Raw genomic sequence first — 23,016 nt, 5'->3', positions numbered from 1 at the left:
AAAGGACAGGTCACCACAAAATCTATTGAGCTATATTGCTTGCCTGCTGGGATGACACTAAGGACAGATTTTATGGCTCAAAATAGAGAACGTTTTGTAATTCTTCTTGGACCCCCAGACATCAGGGTGAAATGTAGGACATGTTTGGGAAAAGGAGGACCTCTGGTCACCCTGCCAATGGTCAAGGATTTAGGAGCTGTCATAAAAAACAGCAAAGGACACCAGGTTGCCTAAGCTTTGTGGTTCTCAACAATTTGGTTATCCTAAACACATCCTACAGTAGGGAGAAGCATCTTTGGAGTATCAACAAAGCCTGATTGTATCTATATGGAAATACAACCAGGTTCTAGGACCATTCAAGTTATTTTCCATAACACCTTCATTGCTTGCCAGATGTCAGCAGAACTTGTCTGTCTTTGTTCTCTTCCTTGCCTTTTGTTACTATTTTATTTAGTATAAAGGGCGGGTTGTGTTTGGTTTTACTCCATTTCACATTTTTCCATGATGATCTCCTCATGACACAATAAACAAACAGTTAAAGGGGCTGATGAGGAAGAGTATAGAAAATAACAGCCAAAATAGACAAACTGAAATACTGTTGGGCTTTGGCTCAGGGTAGCCCAGGATTGTATAAACAAGGGTCATATATTTTGGAGACAATTCAAAGGGTAAACTTTCAAATATAAAAGAGGGGCTAGTCCTATAAACCCAAATTGTGCAAATATGTGTTCTCACAGACTACAGTGTGCACAAACGTTTAGCCAGCAATAAGAAATAACTAAGGTTAAAGGTCTTATTAGGAAAGTTCTGGTATGAAACAGAAATTGCATGTGATGTGGGATGGTGAAAAGGACCAAAGATAGTGGGGAACTGTAAGATCCTTCTAGTGTGCACTGATGGGCCTGGAAATGAATGACATGGGGTGACAGGACATTTGACAGACCTCTGAGGGTAAACTAGAAACAGTCACAGACTTGGCCTGCAAATGTATCAGGAGTAGATGATATAATCAACTTCATCACATCAAGCTACAGCTGCATAGGAAGAAACATGACAGCATCAGTACTCCCTGAAAACAGAAAACTAGCCCAGTAAAGAACAGATAAGACTAGAATTTTCCTCCCTACTCTGCTGATTTGAAGTTGTTCCTTTCTAAAAAGGTTTTCTTTTCAAGAGAGAGGGGGTATAAGAATGGTATCTGCGGCCTATGATCCCAAAATAGTTAGAAAAAATTGGGGGGTGGGGAATGCATTTTGAATTATAATTCCCAGAATCCCCCAACCATCATAGCCACTGTAATTCAGAATCCCCAAAAGGAAAATTCCCAGGTTCCGAAAAATAATACAGATCATTATGTTATCTGAGTATTCTAACATTTCATTCTGCTGCATGTACAGATCAAGTCCATAGACAAAAAAACAAACAGGAACAAAAAAAATACCAAGAACATAAGATAGGAGTTTGAATTAGTATGGCGGTTCATCTGTATTCAACAAGTATGACAGGATTGAAATTACATAACTGTGATTGATTTTCCTAACCATCTCTCTTTCAGAGGCTGTGTGTGATTTGTTAATCTTCAGAGTTAATAATGGATATTTGAAAATTTTGACAACTGAAAATCAACTGAGGTCTAACAAGGTTTTATTGCACTTATTTGCTTATGCTTTATGTGCCTCCATACAGTGCTTTACAAATGGGGAAAGGCTGAGTAAAGAGCTGTTTCCTGATCATTCGAGAGGAAGTCCTGGACCTGTCCTGGATGTAGCTCTGCAATGACCTAGGAACAATGGCAATGATTGAAATTAGCATATTGCTCAGCTTAAGTGTCAGCTTTTTATCTTTTCAACTGAGGCTGTACATGTTGCTTTAATTAACAGTACAGTTGACTCTTCGCATCTGTGGACTTCAAATCCACAAATTCAATCATTTGCAAATCATCATGTCCCATATTAGTAAATGGCTTCATTGTGAACATGGAAGTATGTGCATTCACACTGCTGCCACTTATAATATGAGAGGGACTGTTCACAGCTTTTTTGTATCTATCTGCGGGGGTCCCAGAACCAAATTCTCATCAATCCAAAGAGTCAACTGTACATACAAATCTGCCAAATCAGACTGCAGTCTATCTAGCCAAGCACTCTCTATCCTACCATCTGCAGTTTCTTTCAGGGTGTTGGGCAGAGGGCTATCATATCACCTCCTGCTACTGGTCCTTCTCTGAAGATGCCACAAATAGCAACTGGACCTTTTGCGTGTAAAACACATGCTTTAGCAATGAACCATAGTACCTATCTGAGTTACATGATGTGCAGTTATTATCAGGACTGGCCCTACCATCAGTTAATATGAAGCAATTACTTCAGACAGCAGGTGCTCGGAAGTGGCAGTATGGCACTGCAGTACTGTTGGCTGATATATGACCTGCCCTCTGCTCCCTCCAGGTGTGATGGGTTCCATTGTCAGTACAGACAAAAAGATTCAACAATCAGTCCAGCTGGCTTTTGTACATGGAAGGAGCAGGCGCACCATCATGTTTGTTTCCTCAGACAGTAAAATGGTTTGAACCAGTCCAGTGACAGCATTTGCCTCCACATGGTGAAAAGTTACATCTGCTATTAACGGCAAACAAACAGGCCAGAGTAATCTTATATTGGTCAGTTGGCAACCCTACGTAATGAGGAAGAATAGCTACAAGTGCAGCAATTGCCAAAAGTGATTTGCATTCCATGGTGCTGCCAGAACAAATTACTTATGGTATTTCTCTTTTCCACTGGCACTTTCCTAAACTGGTATTTTATTACTAAACACTGTGTTGAATTCTGAGCTTATTTGCACTTAGACAGCACTGAGTAAATACTCTGTAGCCAATGTGGACTCTAACCACTAATGTAAGTCAAGGTAATGTGTGTTACAGGTCTCTAATAGGAAATAGGTTCTGAGTAGCAATTAAATGTGCACATAATTTGGGTTTTATGGGTTCCAGGAAAGAGATTAACTTTGTTTGTGTCCAAGGGGGTCTGGGAGTGATTCAGAGCTGTGACCCATTAAGAAAATGAGGAAATGCAAAGTTTCTCTCTCTTTCCAATCACATAATTAAATAGTACTGCTCCCGGGCACTTGGTTATTTTTGGAAATAAAAATAAAGCAGGAAAGTGCCATTAAGGATATTGTGTTTTACAAACCTTTCTACGTGATTGGTAGTGGAACAAATGTACAGTTGCAATAACTTACTTATTTTATCCAGGATTGGTGCAAACCATTTTTTGCTACCTCAGGTAGAACACAAGCCTAAGTCAAGGTGTTGTTGTTGTTGTTGTTGTTAACTGTCCTCAAGGCAGCCCCAACTCATGGTGACCCCATGGATGAGGTATATTGACCATGAATGAGCCAAGGTATGTAGTACCTAAAGCCAGTCAAATTACTTTGGCACACGAGGTAGGAAATCCCACAAGCATCTCTCCCAGGGCAGTAAAAGTGCATTAGTAAAACATTAAATAACAAGCAATTTGCTGCCCTTATGGCACATGAAATATGTTGCCTGAGGTTCATGCCTTACTCTCCCTAATGGTAGGGTTGGTTCTGGTTGCACTGTATGATTTGGTCATAATCTGTCAAGGAAGTATTGCGGATATAAAATTTTCTCAAACTCAAACTAAAATGCATATAATTGCCAGGCAATGCATTTCTTTCCCAGGTGAGTTAAGATCTTAGGGATACAATCAAACCTACCCACAATAACATGGGAATAAGTCCTGTTAAACACAATGGAATTTAACTTACATATTCCGTAAAACTGGCTAAAGGATTATGTGGGTTCAAGTCAACATTCCTGAAAATCATTAGCTAGGGGAGGTGGCCATCTTTTAATTAGAGCCAAGAGGGCTGAAAGTGCAGCAACATCCACTGATTTATGAATGGAAAATATGAGCACTCTCTCTCTCTCTTTTCTCCTTCTGGCTTCTGTTAACCTCATTGTTCCTTGCCTGTCAAATATTTAGATTAATTGGGTGTCTTTGGCCAGTAGCTCTGCCAGCCAATTTTAGAGTTCGGCGTTAGAATTCCTGACCTATATTAATTCAGAAGTAGATTAGTACATGCATATGCAATTTACCATATGTATATGGCTCATTGGGGTATAGGCTACCATTTTGTGTCTAGATTTGGTCAGTAGACAGTAGACATCAACACTGACCAAGCCTTCAAACCTGCCCACTCTTGCTTAAATTCTTGAGGTTAAAAGAGAAGGTTTACATGTAGACCATTATTTGGTTAAATGTGGAAGGGGATAAGACTTTATAGCTTGTTGTTGTTGTTGTTAACTGCTCTCAGGCTGACGCATTGTAACCCTGTGGATGATACTTCTCCAAGGCCCCCCCAACCTCCACTGCTCTGCTTAGATCCTGCAAATCAAAGTCCGTGACCTCCCTAATTGAGTCTAGCCATCTGGCATATGGCCTTCCTCTCTTTCTGCTACCTTATGCCTTATGATTAATCCCTTCTTATGATATGCCCAAGGATGACAGCCTCAGTTTAGTCATCCTGGCTTCCAGAGAGAGTTCCGGATTGATCTGTAGTAGGATATATTTGTTTGTCTTTTCAGCTATCTGTGGTATCCTAAGCACTGTTCTCCAGCACTACATCTCAAATGAATTTATTTCCTTCCTATCTGCTTTCATCACTGTCTAGCTCTCACATCTGTACATGGTGATGGATAATACAATGGTTTGGACAATTCTAACTTTAGTGCTCAGTTGTATATCTTTACACTTTAAGATCTTATCTAGTTCCTTCACAGCTGCCCTTCCCATTCCTAGGAGTTTATTGCATGCAATTTTCACCCTGAACCAGGGATCAATGGGATGGGATCAGGCTAGAATGGGTTAAAACTGATTTTACTGCATGCACAATTGCTACTGCGCTGCCACCCAACCATCACCCATCCTCCAGCAGTGCTTTAGCAGCTGATTTTGTTATCACGGAAGCTTTCTGTATACCAAAATCAGGCACCAGAGCACTTCTTGGGGATGAGTGATGGTCAGGCAGCAGCGCAGCAGCAATTTTGCATCTGGTAAAATCAGTTTTAACCCATTCCAGCCCAATACCGTCCCATGCTCGGGTCAGCATGAAAACTGCATGTGATAAAATCCCTAGTCTTCTTCTGATTTCTTGACTGCAGTCTCTATTCTAATCAGTGTTTGATCCAAGGTGTGGGAACTCTTTAACTATTTAGATTTTCTTATTATCTAGATTGAAGTTAGGTAGATCCTTCATGATCATTGTTCTGTTTTCTTTATGTTCAGCAGTAAGCCTGCCTTTGCACTTTCTTCTTTGACATTTCTTATTGTTCTTCCAAAGTATGATGTTTCTGCTAGTATTTTGGTGTCATTTACATATCATAGAAGCTTCTTGCACAAGGCACTTACTGCGCTGGAATTGTTGCCCAAACTCTTTAGAAGTGCAGAGGTAGGATAGCTGGTTGCGCTTCTAAAGCATCACTGAGGCGTTCCACTCTTCTCCTGTCAATGAGTCGTTCGCAAAGCAACCATTTTTGTAATAACGGAAGTTCCCGTTATTACATAAATGACTGCTCAGTGAATGATTTGTTGACGGAGAAGAGCAGGACGCGCTTCAATGATGTTTGAGAAGTGCAAACGGCTATCCCACTTCCATGCTTCTGAAGCGTTTGGGCAACGATTCCAGTGCGGTAAGTGCCTCATGTGACAAGCTCCATAGATTGTTGATGTTCCTTCCTTCTATCTTAACTCCTCCGACTCTGAATCTGCTTTTTGAATGATATTTTCGGCATATACTGTAAGTTAAACAAATAAGGTAATAGTTGGGAGCCTTGCCTTACCACTTTGAGGTTAAGAGAGAAAGTTTATAGGGCTCATTCCCACTGGGAGTATAACTCGATTTCTGATGTGGCTTCGCTCCGTGTCAGAAATCGATTACAAAAGGTCCCTCGTTCCCACTACAAAACAAGATTTTTCCTTACCCCTGTGTAAGCGTGGTTTTTTGGCATGATTCTCATCCCCATTTGCGTAGCTTCATATGTCAGTCATCATGAAGGAAGGGAGAGATAGAGAAGCCCCCAAGTTGGGGATGGAGCTGGGGGAAGAAGCAAGAGGAGGAAAGGCCCAGGAAGGCCTGCATGTGCCTCCTTCCTGCCTCCCTTTCCTTTCCCTTTATTAACAAGGCTGTACCATGGCTTGGAGCAGCTCCTTCCTCTTCCCGTTGCTGCTGCCCTTTCTGGGGATGGCATCTACTAGCACCACAGACACTCCAGCCTACAAGATCAGAATCACCACCAAGGGAGCAGGAAATTACCACTATCACCACCCCCTGGGATTTTGCAGTGATGCAAGAAGGGCTGCGTTTCAAGGAGCGAGAGCTGAGAACATCACCATCCCTGATCTGCACGGCAAGGCCCCCTCTCCCCCTGTTCCTCACTGGCTCCCTCTCTCGCTCGCTTGCCTCCCAGCCCCATCTCACACACACACACACACACACAACAACTCCCTCAAGGGGAGAGAGGTGTGGAGCTGGGCAGTAGATGAGCCTCCATGATGGACAGCTCGCTTTGCCAACGTCCTTCTCAGCCCAAACTCTTCGCCTCATAGGCTGTTGGATGCTTATGCCCAAATCCAAAGCGAGGCACCAGTGTCTGGCGAATGTGGCCTCACCTCAGGAGCGGGAAAGGAGGAAGGAGGGTAGCAGGGAAGGAGGGAGGGAGGGCCTCAGCCAGTTCTGGCCAGGTGCAGCTTGGCCACAGCTGTGCTTTTCCTTCCAAATCTTTATTTTATTTTTCACTACCCAGGGGTTTGGAAGAAACACCACCTCCTCCATAGGGTAGCTTTCCTTCTGCCTCACTTTGGGTTCTCAATTTGTCTCGCGCTCCTCCTGCTGATGGGCGGCAAAGGATCTGGCAGGGCAGGAGGCGGTGGTGATGGATAGTGGTGTGGGTGTTGGTGGGAGTGGGAGGCTGGGGTGGCAGAGAGCTCTGCTGCTGCTGCTGCTGCTGTAGCTGCTGTGGCAGCTGGTGGAGGAGGAAGTCAGGAAGGGGCCCAGGAGGAGGAGGAGGACGGGGGACACAGCAGCATGGGTTTTTTTTGGGGGGGAGGTTGCCTTGTCAAATAGTTGCTACGCCATTCTAATGACTTATTGATGAATTATGTTTTTTTTTAAAAAACACCCATGTCACCCCAACAAAGGCAGCACTAGAGGGTGGTGTCATTTCCAAAAATCTGAGGAGGGATGGTAAATACACACCCCTCTGCCATTCATCCCTCCCCTCAGAATGAATCGATTCTGATCTGGTGTTCCCACCTATTGGACACGCTTCAGAATAGATTCTTCTAAAAAGAACCACTTTGAACCTACTATCAGGAAAACCGTTTTTTGTTTTTTTTCATTTGCCCTGCTTTATCGCCACTGAAATCGATCAAATAAGGATCAGAATCGATTTCAAGTGGGAACGAGGTACATATACCCCGATCTGCAATTCACTGCAAATTGTAGTGGGAATGAGCCCATGGTAACCATTATTTGGTTAAATTTGGAAACAGATAAGACGTTGTAGCTTTTGTATTCTTAAATATTCCAGCTCCCCTGTGTAATTCAAACACTGAGCACAACAGTCCTTTTTAATTAGGACAATTAAAAGGCTAAAATGTTTCCACCCCCTTTAAAATCTGTAAGTAGTTACACATCTGGGGAAAGCTTCAAGGAAACAGCCATCTCAGTAGACTCATGGGACCCAGAAAAGACAACAATGACCGAGCTCATTCAATCAATGATGCTCTAATTAATATTCCTCCTCATACTTCCTCTACAAAAAGGTCTATAACAAGGGATTTTGTTCATTTGCCTGGGACATCTAAATTATTGTTCTTGGGATTTCATTGTAATTTGTGCATATCTTACTCTTTTTTTTTTTCATTTTTTTTAAATTACTTTATTATGAAATTAAAAAACAATATACATACATTTTATACAGTTCATTATATGGTTGCATACAGTACACATGATATAACATACATATATACATGCATACATACATAGCTTGTTACAATATACTAACCCTGTGCATATCTTACTCTTGATCTCTGAGGCATACTATAATCTAGATGACTGGGCGCACCTTCAATGAAGTGATAGTTTGGCTATAAACTAATACAAAGATGATCTCACATTAACATTTCACATAACACATTTTATTGATGTTAACTATCCTCGAGTCGATCTCAACTCACAGCGACCCTATGGATGAGACATCTCCAAGACCTCTGTCCTCCACTGCTCTGCTTAATTCCTGCAACCCCATACCTCCTTAATAGAGTCCATGCATCTAGCATGTGGCCTTCCTCTCTTCTTCCCTCCATTTTTCCCTGCATTATTGTCTTTTCCACTAAGTCTTTCCTTCTCATGATGTGTCCAAAGTATGACAGCCTCAGTTTGGTCATCTTGGCTTCCAGGGAGGTTTTAGGTTTTATCTCCTCTAGGACCCATTTGTTTGTCATTTTGGCTGTCCGTGGGATCCTCAGCACTCTTTTCCAGCACCACATCTCAGATGAATGGATTTTCTTCTTATCATCTTTCTTAACTGTCTAGCTCTCACATCCATACATGTTTATAGGGAATACAATGGCTTGTATGATTCTACGTTTTGTGCTCAGTTGTATATCTGTATTTTAGAATCTTTTCTAGTTCTTTCATAGCCATCCTCCCCATTCTTAATCTTCTTCTGATTTCCTGACTGCAGTCCACATTTTTATAAATGTTTGATCCCAGGTATGGGAGTTCTTTTACTATTTCTATTTCTTCATTGTCTAGGTTGAACTTATGAAGGTCTTTGGTGGTCATTATTTTTGTTTTCTTTATATTCAACATTAAGCCTGCCTTTGCACTTTCTTCTTTGATCTTCCTTAGTAGGTGTTCCAGGTCTGTGAGGTTTTCTGCTAGTACTATGGTGCCATCTGCATATCTTAGATCAGTGGTCGGCAACCCCTGGCCCGCGGGACGTATACAGCCTGCAGAGGCGGCAGGACTGGCCGCAGCCTGGTCCTGCCGCCGCCGCCGCAGCCTCCTCCTCCTCCTCTGGGCCTCCAAGTTTCCCTTGGCCCTTTAAGGGCAGCGGCGAGGAGGAGGACGAGGCCTGGCTTCATCCTCCTCCTCGCCACCGCCCTTAAAGGGCCAAGGGCAGCTTGGAGGCCCAGAGGCCTCCAGGCTGCCCCCGGCCCGTCTTCCGTGGCGGCGAAGAGGAGGACGAGGCCTGGCTTCATCCTCCTCCTCGCTGCCACCCTTAAAGGGCCAAGGGCAGCTTGGAGGCCCAGAAGCCTCCAGGCTGCCCCCGGCCCTTCTTCTGCAGTGGTGGGGAGGGGGGGAGCAGGACGAGGGCAAGCCTTGTCCACCTTGCCCCTGCTGCTCTTAAAGGGCCAGGGGCAGCCTGGAGGCCTCTTGGCTTCCAAGCTGCCCCTGGCCCTTTAAGAGCAGTGGGGGTGAGGAGGACCAGCCCGGTCCTGCCACCGCCGCCACAGTCGCCAAGGCCTCCTCCTCCTCCTCCTGGGCAGCGCACGGAGCTAGGACAGAGGAGCTCGTCTTCTTTGGCCAGCCAGCCAGCCATTGACCAGCTGGTCAAAGGGGACGGGCTCCTCTTGAGCGCGCCGCCTGGGGGAGAAGGAAGAGGAGGAAGAGGACTTCCACTGGCTCCTTCTCGGCCCATGCAGCCCCAGGCCTCTCCCTCCGCGGAGGGAGGCCTGGGGCCAAAATGGAACCCACGGAAGCAGCATGCCGCCTCTGCAGGCTCCTCGCAGGGCCCTTGCGGCCCCAGGCCTCTACCTCCAGAAGGAGGTCTGGGGCCGAAATGGAGCCCACGGAAGTGGCATGCCGCCTCTGCAGGCTCCCCCCAGGGCCCTTGTGGCCCCAGACCTCTCCCTCCGGAGGGAGGCCGGGCCAAAATGGAGCCTGCGGAAGCGGCATGCTGCCTCCTGGGCTCCCCCCAGGGCCCTTGCGGCCTCAGGCTCTCCCTCCCGGAGGGGAGGCCTGGGCCGCAAGGGCCAAATGGAGCCGTGGAAGTGGCATGCTGCCTCTCTGGGCTCTTCCCAGGGCCCTTGTGGCCCCAGGCCTCTCCCTCTAGAGGAGGCCTGGATCCGCAAGGGCCGAAATGGAGCCGCGGAAGCGGCATGCCGCCTCCCTGGGCTCCCCCCCGGGCCCTGCCCTTTCGGCTGAAGGGAAGGGCCTGGGACGGGTGCCCAAGCCCTTTCCTTTGGCTTCCCTCCCTTTTGGCCGAAAGGGCCCCTTGGAGCCCTTTTGGCCGAAGGGAAGAGCCGAAGGGAAGGGCCTGGGACGGGTGCCCAAGCCCTTCCCTTCGGCCTCCCTCCTCTTCGGCCGAAAGGGCCCCTTGAAGCCCGTTCGGCTGAAGGAAGAGACCGAGGAGGAGAGGGCAGGCACACGCCTCCTCCTCCCCGTGGGGCTTCGGTGGAAGCTCCGCCCCCGGCATGTGGCCCCACCCCCGAAGGGTGGAAGCTCCACACCCCGGCTTCGGCCCCCTGAGTTGTCTGCAGGACAGCAACCCGGCCCCTGGCTCAAAAAGGTTGCCTACCCCTGTCTTAGATTGTTGATATTCCTTCCTCCTATTTTCACTCCTCCTTCTTCTGTGTCCAAGTCTGTTTTCTTATCATACATTCTGCATACAAGTTGAACAGATATGGTAAAAGGATATACCCTTGTCTGACCCCTTTGCCATTTGGGAACCATTCTGTTTCTCCATGTTTTGACAATAGCCTCTTGTCCCGAGTACAGATTCCTCATCAGGACTATCAGATGTGTTGGCACTCCCATGTCTTTAAGGGCATTCCATAGCCTTTCATAATCTATGCAATCAAAGGTTTTGCTAAGCACATGCTGATTTAACAACAGTAAGCCAGACCAAATGAACTAGGCTGCCTCCCCATTTTATTGTGTAAGCCTCACTAGAATGGCAGTTTCTTTAGCACAGTCCTAAAAGTAGGTAGCAGAAACAAGTGAGCAAAGCATGGAGTCATAAGGTTTTATTCTATAAAGGCTTAAAGATCAGTTTTCAATGTCTCATAGTTCAGTGCCTAGGTATTAATGAAGGGGGCCTGCTTTCCTTCCTTCCTTCTTCTTTTTTGTTTAGGTAAAGCTGGGTTAGCTGCCTTACCATTTGACAATGTGATGAGAAACACAGCTTCATCTGTGAAATTTTTAAACCCCCTTGCTCTCTGAGTACTCATCTCTGGAAGATTAGTGAACCCCTTAAAAGCAGTGAACAGGTCCTTGTTTGGCCTGCGAACAAACATAGCATGAAGCATTCTGCCATTAAACTATACAAAGCTTTAAAATCCCAGCAGGTCAAGATCAACAAGCTTTAGAACACCATCAGCTTCTCTGCTGTAAATAATTAACAGGATTAAAAGGGGACGGACTGATTGGATTTTCCTGAATGTGGGGAATGGCTGGATATTGGAGGCCTCTGGACTCTGGAGAAAGATAGAGCTTCATTGCTTAGAAAGCAAAGACATCTCACAGGTAGGCCATTCGTCTTAGATAGCATCCATTTTTTAAAAATTCCTGTGTTGCCCTTTTCAGAGGACAATGGTAACCTAAGACAACATATCTTTCTTAATTACTTACATATTTTTACTTCTACTAATGAGGCAGAATTCATGTGTTGCTAAAGGGATGGGGAAATGAAAACCCATTTCTTCGTACTTTGGTCCCATGGTGCTTTCACACTATTTAGTAACGTAGGGCTGTGTTGAGTACACAGGAGGCTGCTTTGAAACAAGGGGAACTTGCTTCCAGGGAAAGGACTAGAGAGCTTTTGTCATGGATAAAATTTGTGGGAGCCAGCGCGTAGTCTTTTCTTACATATGTTCCAACCCACCCTTTGCTTATCATTCCTTTAGTAACTTTCGGAATACACCTTGTCAGAAAAGAGGAAACGCAAATGTTCTCCCAATTTGCTGGGGCGCCTGAGGTGTAAAAAGTAAGAGAAGGCTATGGTTCACCAGCTGCAAATGGTCTATCCAATTAGCGTTGATAAAGGGAAACATTTTTGCTTCCAGTTGGTAAGTGAATTGCTCTTTTTTTTATTTGCTCATAGAGTAATGTTTGTTTTTGCCTGAGGCTCCTAAGATGCTTGCCTAGCTCAGCACTGACACATTTAGGGAAACTAAACACACACAACTCTGTCTGTCTGTCTCTGACACACACACACACACACACACCAACACACCACATGTTATTGAGGATTTGATGGTATTAAAAGAAACTGTGCATGGAACCGACACATCTTTTGGGTTACATCTAGCTATAGTCAGGGACGTAGCTAGGATTTTAGGAAGGGGGGGGGTCCAGACTAAGTGCCACCATTATAATGGGGCTTGAGTGCGGCGGCACAGCAGCACACACCATTCATTTTTCTAATGGAAGGGGGGGGTCCGGACCCCCAGATCCCCCCCCCCGGCTACATCCCTGCTATAGTGTAAGAAGATAAGTCAGCAGTCTGTTTGTGAGAATATGTGTGGATATTCAGGCCCACTCTCAGTGGTGTAGCTTGTTGCATTACCTTTCAAAAACAAAATAGGAGGCTCCAGAACTGAGCTGGGGAGGAGGCCAGTTAGGGATAATGGTGACATGGTGCATACCTCAGGATCCCAGGAAACAGTGGAAACCAGTGACAGAGAGGGAGAAACAGATGGAGTGTGGGGACACAGGCTCCATTGAGTGTCATCTGCTCTCCCCCAATAAAGAATCTTCAGTTTAAACCCAGGGGAAATATTTTGGTAAGATTTATTGCTTTTGCACATCAACACTTAACTGGCCAGTGTAAAGATCCGAAAGGTGTGCATCACATCACCCAGCCCTTTGAAAATTAAAGCCAAGTGACATGATTTGCATCATTTTTGGATCTTATTACATTCTAGCCCTCTCTCACAACTGTATCAATGTTTTTTATACCTGAGGCCTTAATATCACATGATACTGCAGCTGAAAAAGTGGATTTATAGCCACCAAAGCTCCTGCTAAAATAAAAACCAGTTAGTTTTAAAAGTGCTGCCACATTTTTTCTTCTCCCCCTTTTTATGCAAAATTTCTGGATTATCTTACCTAGCAGTTTCATAGAAATAACAAAAAATATTAAACAAGTTAGAACCATGTTGTTCAAATACTGTGGAAATCCCCCAGTACTACTGACTGAAGCAAACCTTAGTGTTCTGACCTTTGAAGGAATACAGCAGTTAAAGCCAGTGACAAAATGATAATGCATGGGTTGAGATTTATCATGTGTGGGAAGGAGGAAATGCACATTCCAAGTCTGTACTGAGCTACAAAATATGATGTTTCCACTCTTGTACTGACTTGGGGGTAAACTTCACTGAACTCAATGGGATATTTGAGTAGACATGCTGGAAGGCAGATTAATAATTTTATATGGTTGCATTTAACTAAAAGAACTGTTTACAGACATTTCTTATTTAATCCTCACAACAAACCCGCAAGATGGGCTAGGCCTATGAATAGTCACTTGGTAGAGGCCACTTAGGGAGTTTCACTGCCAAGCAGTGATTTGAATCCAGGTCTCTTCAGTGCTCCGTCTCTCTCTCTCACTCATTCTCTCTCACACAGACAGTCACCCCTGTAAGAAAAGGTGTACTTTCCTTAGAAGACCAAAGAATGAATCTGTTTAATATAGCTCATGTGCAACAAGAGAAACCTTAATTGTACCTAGGATCACGGTGATGCTTGATGAAGAAAACATAATAGTGATTTTTAAAACAGCACAAGACAGAGGAACTTATTGCATGGCTTAAAAACTCGACTTACCCCTGCCGCATTGAAGTCTCTTTTGGGATAAAGTCAGGTATTATCACACACAAAATGTTGCCAATGCCGCTGCCTGGCTGAATCCCAGCTAACTTCCAGATAGAAGCCACACTCAGCCGGCTGATTTGCAAAGCCGGGAGCTTCCAGGTTTTGAAAAGAGGCTGGCTGGCCACAGCTTTTAGCTGGAAGTTAGCCAGGATTCAGACAGGCGGCGGCATTTTGCATGTGATAATATCTGACTTTATCCCATAAGAAACTTCAACACGGCAAGGATAAGTCAGGTTTTTAAGCCATGTGATAGACTCCAGAGACTAGGAGATAAAATAGTTTAGTTTTTTAGGATTATGAGGTTTTGTTCTCACCAGAGATGGAGGGTACACCCCCTGATGTCTGCACCCCCATCTCCTGGGGTGGGTTCACTTGGAACACACACACCCCAGCTGTTTTATATCCAGGAGAAGCCTTTGTTTAAGAAGGAATTCCAGTGTACTTTCTTGTTAAAAGAAAGAGGAACAATAAGGGGAGAATAAGGGTTAAATATAAGTGGTGTAATAGATGCACTACTTCATTCATGTGTACCTAATTCCATCAAAGCTTTTAAATGTGTATTTAGATTTGTTTTTCTGCTGACGTCAAGGAGAAGGCAGAGGAAAGAAGCAGTATTTCTATTGTATGATTATGAAGTGCCATACAGGTTTATTTTCCAGAACTCTTTTCTTCATTATTTAACAGCTTACCCCAGGCACTTGCAAAAGAAAATGCAACCACTATTCTTTATTCTTCATGGTTTGATTCGTTCGTGTGTGTGTGTGTATTTTCTTTTCTTGTTTTCTGTTAGAGGCTGGGTATGCATCTACCTTTAAACTTGGTTGGGAACTATGATTTTATGTGAGCCTCGGATTAAATTTAAATGCAGCATTCAAACTCTGTTTGACATATCAATCCACTGAACATTAACTGGGACCAAATGAACACTGTTTAAACCAGCAGATAAGCTGCCAAATGAATTGGTTGAATGCATTGTGTCTAATATGTATAAATGATAAGGATATATTCAACTGAGCTGTTAGTCACTATGAGAAATTTAAGAATAAAAATGCACCAAGTTCTTTAGTGATTAGTGAACAAATGGAATGAAAGTATCTTACATTAGAAAGAATCTCCCTCAGACTCATCAATATGAGGTACAATAGGCTTAAAACAAAATCTTAGCTGAGCACAGTAAAGAGTTAAAAAGGTCATGATTACCTGGTCTTTAAAAAAAATGCCAATGTCAAAAGAGATTTCCAGAATGATTTATTACACCTCTTTCATTCTATACAATTATATCACTTTGATATCACTTTATTTGCCATGGCAATTAATCCTAAGGGGTCTGTAGTTTGCCAAGGCACTAAACTGTTCTGGCTGAGGTCTAAATAGCCAATGATGCTACAAATCCCAAGATTTCATAGAATGCTGCCATGATGTCAAAGTGCTATAATGGTGTAGTATAAAATATACCATAGAATTGCACCTGCACAAAATCTGCCTTTCCATGTTTTTCTCTATAGCTTGCAAAAAGATAATTACCAACTTTTTCTTGCTCCTGTCTCTATGGCTTTATTTGATGGGTATTTAGCAGGTGGAGCTTTTCTTGCTATGGAGATAAAGTAATGGGGGGAAACACCTGGACCATTTATGTGTCATGTGACAAGCCTAGGAGAGATGCTGGCAATCCTGAAAGCCAGCATTCAAGAGCTGGCATCTCTCAACTGGATCTTATTCTTTTGTCATAAACTGTAAAGCGTTAGCATCCCAGATCTTCAAAATCTATCACTTTTACAATCTATTTTAGAGATGGGCTGCTGCCAAGTCCAGATGTAATAGATGTGATAGGGCAATAGCAGATGAAAAATTATTGACTTGCACTTAGCAGATCTGTATTTATTATAAGCAGCTTCTGGACTTAGAATCTATCAATCCTCGATTTTAATCTTTAATAAAAATTTCTAGTCCTTATATTTGTTATTTTAGACAAAGTGCTCCACAGTAACAAATGTAATGAATCTTTACCACCCATACGGAGGCATAATGCTAAAAAAGTTTATCTTTTTCTCATGTGTTGTTCAGTCCCTGCTGCATCTACTCCCTCTCCAAAACAAAACAGATTTCCAGCAGGGATTGAGGGATGTATATGTTCAGCATTGCCCATTTATACATGGGCCTTTGCCTCCCCCCTTAGACTGAGAGAATATGACTTGCCGAAGGTCATTCAATGGGTTTACATGTTTGAGCAGGAATTGAAACATGGCCTCCAGTCCAACCCTCAAACCATTACACCATGATGAGTGTTTTTATTTATACATACTAATTTATAAATATAGACATATTTAAACAGTTAATAAATAGGAAGATTTTTAAAATTTAAATAGCAGTATTTGTGACTGTTGTTATTGTGTGCCTCCAAGTCATTTGTGACATATGGTGACCCTATCGTGGGATTACCTGTATTATTAAGGGGTTTTTTAAAGGTTATGTTGTACAGTACAATGCTTTCGAACCATTTACTCAAACATGAACTGAAACTGTGGGTATAATTTAAAGGTACTTACCAACAAATGCTACAACAGTTCACCCAGCTTGTTAACACTAGGCCACATGGCTGCCTAGTTCATTATTTTGACTCATTGGCTTCTTTTGTCCTTTTTATGGTCATGAGGGCTAGAATCCATTCGAAATAAAGCCCATGATTCAGAAGTATTGGGTCATTGTAAACCTTTCCCTTGTTTTAACTGGAGAAAATGTCATAGCCTGGCCTTGGATTTCCACAGAGATGCTGTTTGTGACAAGAGCCCTGTTTAAAGGGTTGTGCCAGCCGCCTCTGTAAATCCAACAAGGTACACATATTCCTTTCACTAGGACACTCATGGCAACACCATCTGCTCTCTTGCGGAGCTGATACTATGGGCTTTTCTTTCTTTTTTTAAAAAAAGAACTTTATTTGAATATTAATTTCTCCTCTGTTTCTTGGGGAAAGGTCATTTTTCTGCCTTACTGGCTATTTATTGTGGAAGTGATTATTCCCTTGAGCTCCTGAAATCTTGAAACTTTGCAGACTGATAGCTGCAAATCAAACCTTACCTTTCTTCTGGTGTTAATTACCAGTCCAGCCACTTTCATCTTTGTTCCAACCTGCCCTTAATTTCCAGCTTTCTATTGTGTCTATGATAACTGATGGAGGAAGAGGAGGAGGAGGAGGAGATAAAAAGCTACTATTGAATCTCTCATCAGACATTTTGCAGGAGTCTAACAGAAAGGTTATCTCTCTGACCTAAACCTCTTCTCCTTGGTTTGCCGGTCTGAAGCAACTGTTACTTGGTAACTAACTCTTGCTGATAGATCAGGTGTAGAATGCAGTAACTCTTGACACAGTTACCTGAAGCTTGGAGATCACTGCATCGAGCTGTTGTTGCTACAGTCTTCATCAGAAGAGTTGAGGGCTGTTCCAGGTAAGGATGTGTCTCCTATTTATTTATCCATTTTTATGAATGCTAAGGTGGGCTTAAGGCTGAATATTAAGAAAACAAAAATAATGACCAATAAAATCAATATTAAAGAAATAAAGAAGAACTACATGAATTAATCCTAGATAATGACAAAATAGAATTAATCCAAGAGTCCCCATACCTTGGATCAGACATTTATCATTGTGGAGAGTGTATCTGAGAAATCAGAAGAAGACGGGCTGGAAGGGCAGCTCTGGGAAGGGCAGCTATGAACAAAGTAGACAAGATTCTAAAATGCAAAAACTCTGAATACTGAAGTTAGGCTCATTGAAGCCACTGTACTTCCAATCATCATGTACATATGTGAGAGCTGGACAGTAAAGAGAAAATCAACTCATTTGATATATGGTGCTGAGGATATACCATGGACAGCCAAAATGACAAACAAATGGGTCCTAGAACTGATCAAGCCCAAACTCTTCCTGGAAGCCAGGATGACTGAATTGAGGTTGTTGTACCAGGATGACTGAATTGAGGTTGTTGTACTTAAGCCACATCATGAGGGGAAAAAAAAACTCAATAGAAATGGCAATAATACTAGAAAAAGTGGAAGTCAGCAGAAAGAGAGTAAGACCGCAAGCCAGATAGCTAGATTCAATCAGGGAGACCACAAGCCTGAGCATGCATGTCCTGAGCAGAAAGATGTAGAGAATGGCGTCTTCAGGATGTCTCATCCACAGGGTCATCATGAGTCGCAGTTGACTTGAGGGCAAATAACAACAACATCCCAACATGGGACCTGAGGGGTTTCATAATGTTTTCCAAACATACTATGTAGAGCTTGACTAGTTTTCTTAACATCCTTCCTTTAATCACAAAGCTCCTTCCAGGGTATGTTACAAGCCAGCATCTTGTTGTTAGAGAAGTTCAGCAGTGTTTTTCATGATGTCAGAATAAACATAGCAAGCTGGCAGTGGTGTCATTACATTTTGTGTCACCCCGGTATGCTCATGCTATCACCCCCAGGCTGCCTGGCACACATCCCAGCTGCCACCACCCTCCAACTAGGCCACCTCTTCCATGTGGTTGGCTGCTGCCTGCAGCCTTTTCTGGGTCTGGTGGAACTGCTGAGCGAGTGGGAGAGAGAGATAATACACTTTCTCACCCACCCAACAGATTCACCATACCCAGAAGGCTGAAGGCAGTCCCTTCCCACCAGCGGCCACTGGCAGGGGTGGCCTCTTATTGCCACCTCAAAACTCTTTCTGGGCCTGGCAGGTGGGTTGGCTGGGCAGGAATTTTTCACTTCTCTCTCCCACTTGCCCAGCATCCAGACCTGGGAGGCAACCCTTTCCTAACAGCGACTGCTGGTGGGATGGGCTCCTGCTGACACCCACAGGCTTTCCCAGATCTAGTGGAGCTACTGGTTGACCAGGAGACTACTCCCCATGTCTGGAAGGAGCTGCTGGCCCATTCCTACCAGCAGCCACAGCCAATGTATGGCAGAGCTACCCTGGATGGTGGGGTAGGGGTCTTGAAATGGACAGGAGTGACCACCCCACTGGGTATTCACCCCCTCCAAGGTGTCACCTGGTGTGGAGATGAGCAGCCAGTTCCAGCACACCCACTGGACAACAGCTACTGGTGTTTCCGCCAGAACAAACATTTATGCATATATTTGAATGAGCAGAGATTGGGGGAAAGCTAACCCACAACCAATCCACACTAGTCTCAGAGTTGGGAATAGTTGTGCCGATCAAAAATGCCCACCCACCTCAGGTTAAACATCTCTCCTTCTCCTAAATGCTGGCATATGCAAGATACTGATTGTAAATGGAGCCAGTATACTCAACAATGGTGGCAAAGGTTTCTCACAGCACCACTTCACTGCCAATATTTGAATCAATGAAACATTGTGATTTGATATTCCTTTTCACAGGAAAATTATAAGTACAGGCAGTGAACATTTTGGGTTAGAATTTTTGTTTTGGAAAATGAGGAAAGAGCAGCATTGCACCCTCACCTAACAACAGTGAAGACACAGTGTACAACAGGTTTTTTTTTAAAGAATTCTTACAACTAGCAGCTCTTTATAAATAAAAGGGGAAAACCTCAAGGCAACCCACCACCACACAACCAATCAGTGGGAGAAGCATCTCTGTTAACCACCGCAAAAGCAAACCAGATGAAAGAGAACCTCAGTCTACAACTTCTCAGTCCATAAACAGCCTCCTCTTCAAGTTTTTTCTTATCTTCATCATTTTCCATTGGTGATCTGTCCAGCACATACTGGTGCATAATCCCTGAGGTACTTGCAGTCAACTGGCCCCTTGTCTTACAACTGTTGTACAAAATGACACGCATAGTAATTACAGAAGGGACTCTGTAATCCTCTACTGCAACCTCCAGTGATGCAGTCAGGCATCACCGCTGAGCTTTCACATGACCAAATGCACTTTCAACCACACTTCAACCACAAGACTTAGGTGTTTATTGAATTATGCCTGTTTCTCTGTCAGTGTACCCAGATATGACTTCATCAGCCACTTTCCAATAGGATATTCCCGATTCTTTGAATAGTAGTGGACCAAATTGCTGCCCATGCCCCTAGTCATCATTGGGTTCCCAGAGAACAAAGACCACGCCTGCACAAGTCTCGTATATAGCAGAGTTCTGGAAAATGTGGGAATCATGATTTTTCCCACTCCAACTGATTTCTGCACCAATAAAGTGACCTGCATGATCTGCAGACTCCTGTAGAAGGATGTAGGGGTCCTTTCTGTTTATAAACTCTCCACTTTGTCTAAGTGGAGAAACAGTTTGGCAATGACACTCACCAACTTCCCCCTCCACCTGCAGAAATCCCTAAAGAGAGAAGCCATCCATTTTCTGCAAAGAGAAAGGGGTGGGGGGTTGTAGAAGGTGTGATGACAGCTTACGTGAATATATGAATCTATCTAAATGGAATTGAAATGTTGCCCTTACAATACATGCCTCTTGTATTGTAGAAGCACCAATTGCATATCAGAAACACCAGTTCCATAGCCAAGTTTCTATAAAAAATATCTGCTGTTGTTGAGCAACTGAGGCCAAACTGGTTGGCTGCAAGCCAATAAACACAACGATTTGCAAGCATCCAAATGGTGAAAGCGACTCTTTTTTCCCATGGGGGATGGACTGCCTCGTGATCATGTCCTCCTTCTGTATGGTTGGGTAAAGTTCACTGCCCCTGCATGTGTAAACCCACCAGCACCAAAAGTATCTGGGCTTCTGAGGAATGGCCCCAGCTACTGCACCCAATACCAGTCCCAAAAACACATTTAGGCACTACTAGCATTCAAAGGCCTGGCACAAAGTCACAGGAGATGTCTCTTGCTTGGTTACAAAGGGCAATGTCAGCCATTCACACTCCACAATACTGTAGTCTTTTGCAGTAAGGCAAAAACCAAACAGTGAATGTGTGCAAAGAGGATCAGGGCAATTGCATCCTCCATTACAGGGCACAGGAGGAAAATGTGTGAAGGCTAAGACCAGCTATGGTTCTGGTAACTTCCCACATACTGTATGCATGCTTTCCAATGAGAGTGCAGGTGTATGATAAGAATGATGGGAAAACAAGAAAGGCTATTGGTTAATGTGGATATGTCGATACGTGAATATGCTCATGCATGCATGGATTTAAAAAACCTTGCAGCTGCTGCGATCGTGTGACCTAAAATAATGAACACATGAACATGGCAGAAACACCCTTTTGTACCGAGGTGACTTTGGGGTGGGGTAGGAACTGTATGGCTTTTAAGACCAGTTTGAGTTCAGATTAAAACAATTGTGATATTAGCAGGGTCAAACCAGGGCAGGATGCTGCATACTGGAGCTGGGATACAGCCCTCATATAGATACAGTCTGGGCTGGTGGGCATCATTCCCAGTATATTAGACACTGATAGCTTAAAAGGCTAACACTGGAAAGTTTTAATGTTTCATGACAACTCATTCGCACTGACAAGGCTCTCCCTTACATACTCCATCTTTTTCTAGTTCATCATAAAAATAGAGATGGGCTAGTGTTATTACAAATCACCCAAGAGTGCACTGATGATCAAGAAATATATCTATCATAAAAATGTAAAGAGAGATTATATTCCTTTTCTCCCTATTTCAGAAACTTTGAAAACTTTTCTGAATTATAGAATTTTTTTATTCTGCCTACAGGCTGGAGGAGGAGAAGCAACTTAATACGGTACCTGACACTTTTCATTTATTTGCCTTGTCCAAAAGTGAAAACAGCCAGCCCTGCTTACTGGCTGTGCTTCTCCTTGTTTTGATCAAATAGATGCCCCTGCATTGAGCAACCATTTGTAGTCTCTGCCTTTGGCCAGTCAAGCAACTCCATTACTCATCGGCAGTTTTCTGTAATTTTATAATTCTTTTTTTTTTTTTTTCAGAAGACAAACCAAGCTGACAATAGGAAAGGTCTTGAGATACAACCAAGTGCAAAAGACTAAGGACTTTTTCACATGAAGGAAAATTGGAGGGTTACAGTGGTCCCAATGCAGGGTCATCCAGGATTTAGGGACAACTTCATAGTTGCTTTCCACATGACCTTTCACGCAATCCAGACAGAATCTAGGGAGAATGTGAGGTCAATCGGGAAATAAGCAAATTCGCAAAACTACTGGACTTATGTTTCTATTTTGCTTGCGAATTGACTCCCTTCAGGTAATGCACACTGTCTGAAAACGCAAGCCTCCAGATGCATTCGGTTTCCTGATTTCCAAAACTGCCTTGCTGTGCCAAAGAGGGAGAATCTTAAAGGGATACACAGACACTTCCCTCACTTTGCTGCTTCCCTCCTCTTTGCAGGCTTTAATTAAGGGAAGAGCTTGGGGGAGAAGGCAGAGAGAGGGCGTTTTGGAAGTCCTCCTGGACAGGAGGGAGAAATGGAGGACATGCCCTGGAAAAGGAAGGGCATGCAATCAGGCAGGCTTATGGAGTTTGCAAAGGGAAACACTTGGGGGGGGGGGTTTTTGGGCAAAAGGGTTTTCCCCCCCCCTCCCCGGGGGAGGGGGGGGGGGGCACTTGTGGAAATGACAGTTTTGAGCATGCTCAGAAAAGGTATTTCTAAGCTGGCAATGGGGATTTCTGTGACTCCTTTTGATAGCCAAATCTGCATTGGACCCACTTTAATGTGCTTTTAACCCCTTGTTGTGCTCTGTGTGTGATAACCAATAGCAAATGGGCTTGCTTTTGTGGGATGTCAGCACTTTAACCATTTTTGGGATGGAAGCACATAGGTTGACATGTGATAAAGTCCTAAGGGGGTTTCTCTTTCCTGTAAAAAATGGAAGCAGCAAGAAGATTCTGTTAGGTAAACCTGCATAACCAAAGTCTATACATAAATATTTTCCCCTCTGGAGAAAAGCTGACCTGAAGCTGGAGATCTATTCCATTTCACATCTCTTTCTGACTTTGTTTGGATATGAAGGAGAAGATTAAGGCACATGAAAGCCAGTATGGTGTACTATGTTGAGTGTTAGACCAAGACTCTAGAAGACCAGGGTTTGAGTCCATCTATTTGGCATGTGGTCTTCCTCTCTTTCTACTGCCTTCCACCTTCCCTAGCATTATTGGCTTTTTAATGAGTTGTACTTTTCTCATGATGTGGGCAAAGTATG

The 23,016-nt window shown here is 43.7% G+C and overlaps 2 protein-coding genes across 14 annotated transcripts in view; one reads left to right on the top strand and one right to left on the bottom strand.

Moving 5' to 3' along the window:
- Positions 1-13,990, bottom strand: part of SLC39A11 (solute carrier family 39 member 11) — a 450,881-nt gene extending 436,891 nt beyond the window's left edge. For both annotated transcript variants that reach the window (XM_042452635.1, XM_042452638.1), the window contains exon 1: positions 13,855-13,990. The gene's annotated coding sequence lies outside the window, so the exon portion shown is untranslated. The remainder of the gene's footprint in view (positions 1-13,854) is intronic.
- Positions 11,444-23,016, top strand: part of SSTR2 (somatostatin receptor 2) — a 46,555-nt gene continuing 34,982 nt past the window's right edge. For 7 of the 12 annotated variants that reach the window (XM_042452631.1, XM_042452633.1, XM_042452632.1 and 4 more), the window contains exon 1: positions 14,147-17,345. The gene's annotated coding sequence lies outside the window, so the exon portion shown is untranslated. Of the gene's footprint in view, positions 11,554-11,933; positions 12,096-14,146; positions 17,346-23,016 lie in introns of those variants that run through there. The other 5 variants (XR_006102234.1, XM_042452634.1, XM_042452623.1 and 2 more) reach the window with 4 other exon arrangements.

Source organism: Sceloporus undulatus, chromosome 2 (assembly GCF_019175285.1).
Source record: "Sceloporus undulatus isolate JIND9_A2432 ecotype Alabama chromosome 2, SceUnd_v1.1, whole genome shotgun sequence".
Taxonomy (NCBI): Eukaryota; Metazoa; Chordata; class Lepidosauria; order Squamata; family Phrynosomatidae; genus Sceloporus; species Sceloporus undulatus.
This window is presented reverse-complemented; position numbering and strand designations above follow the sequence as displayed.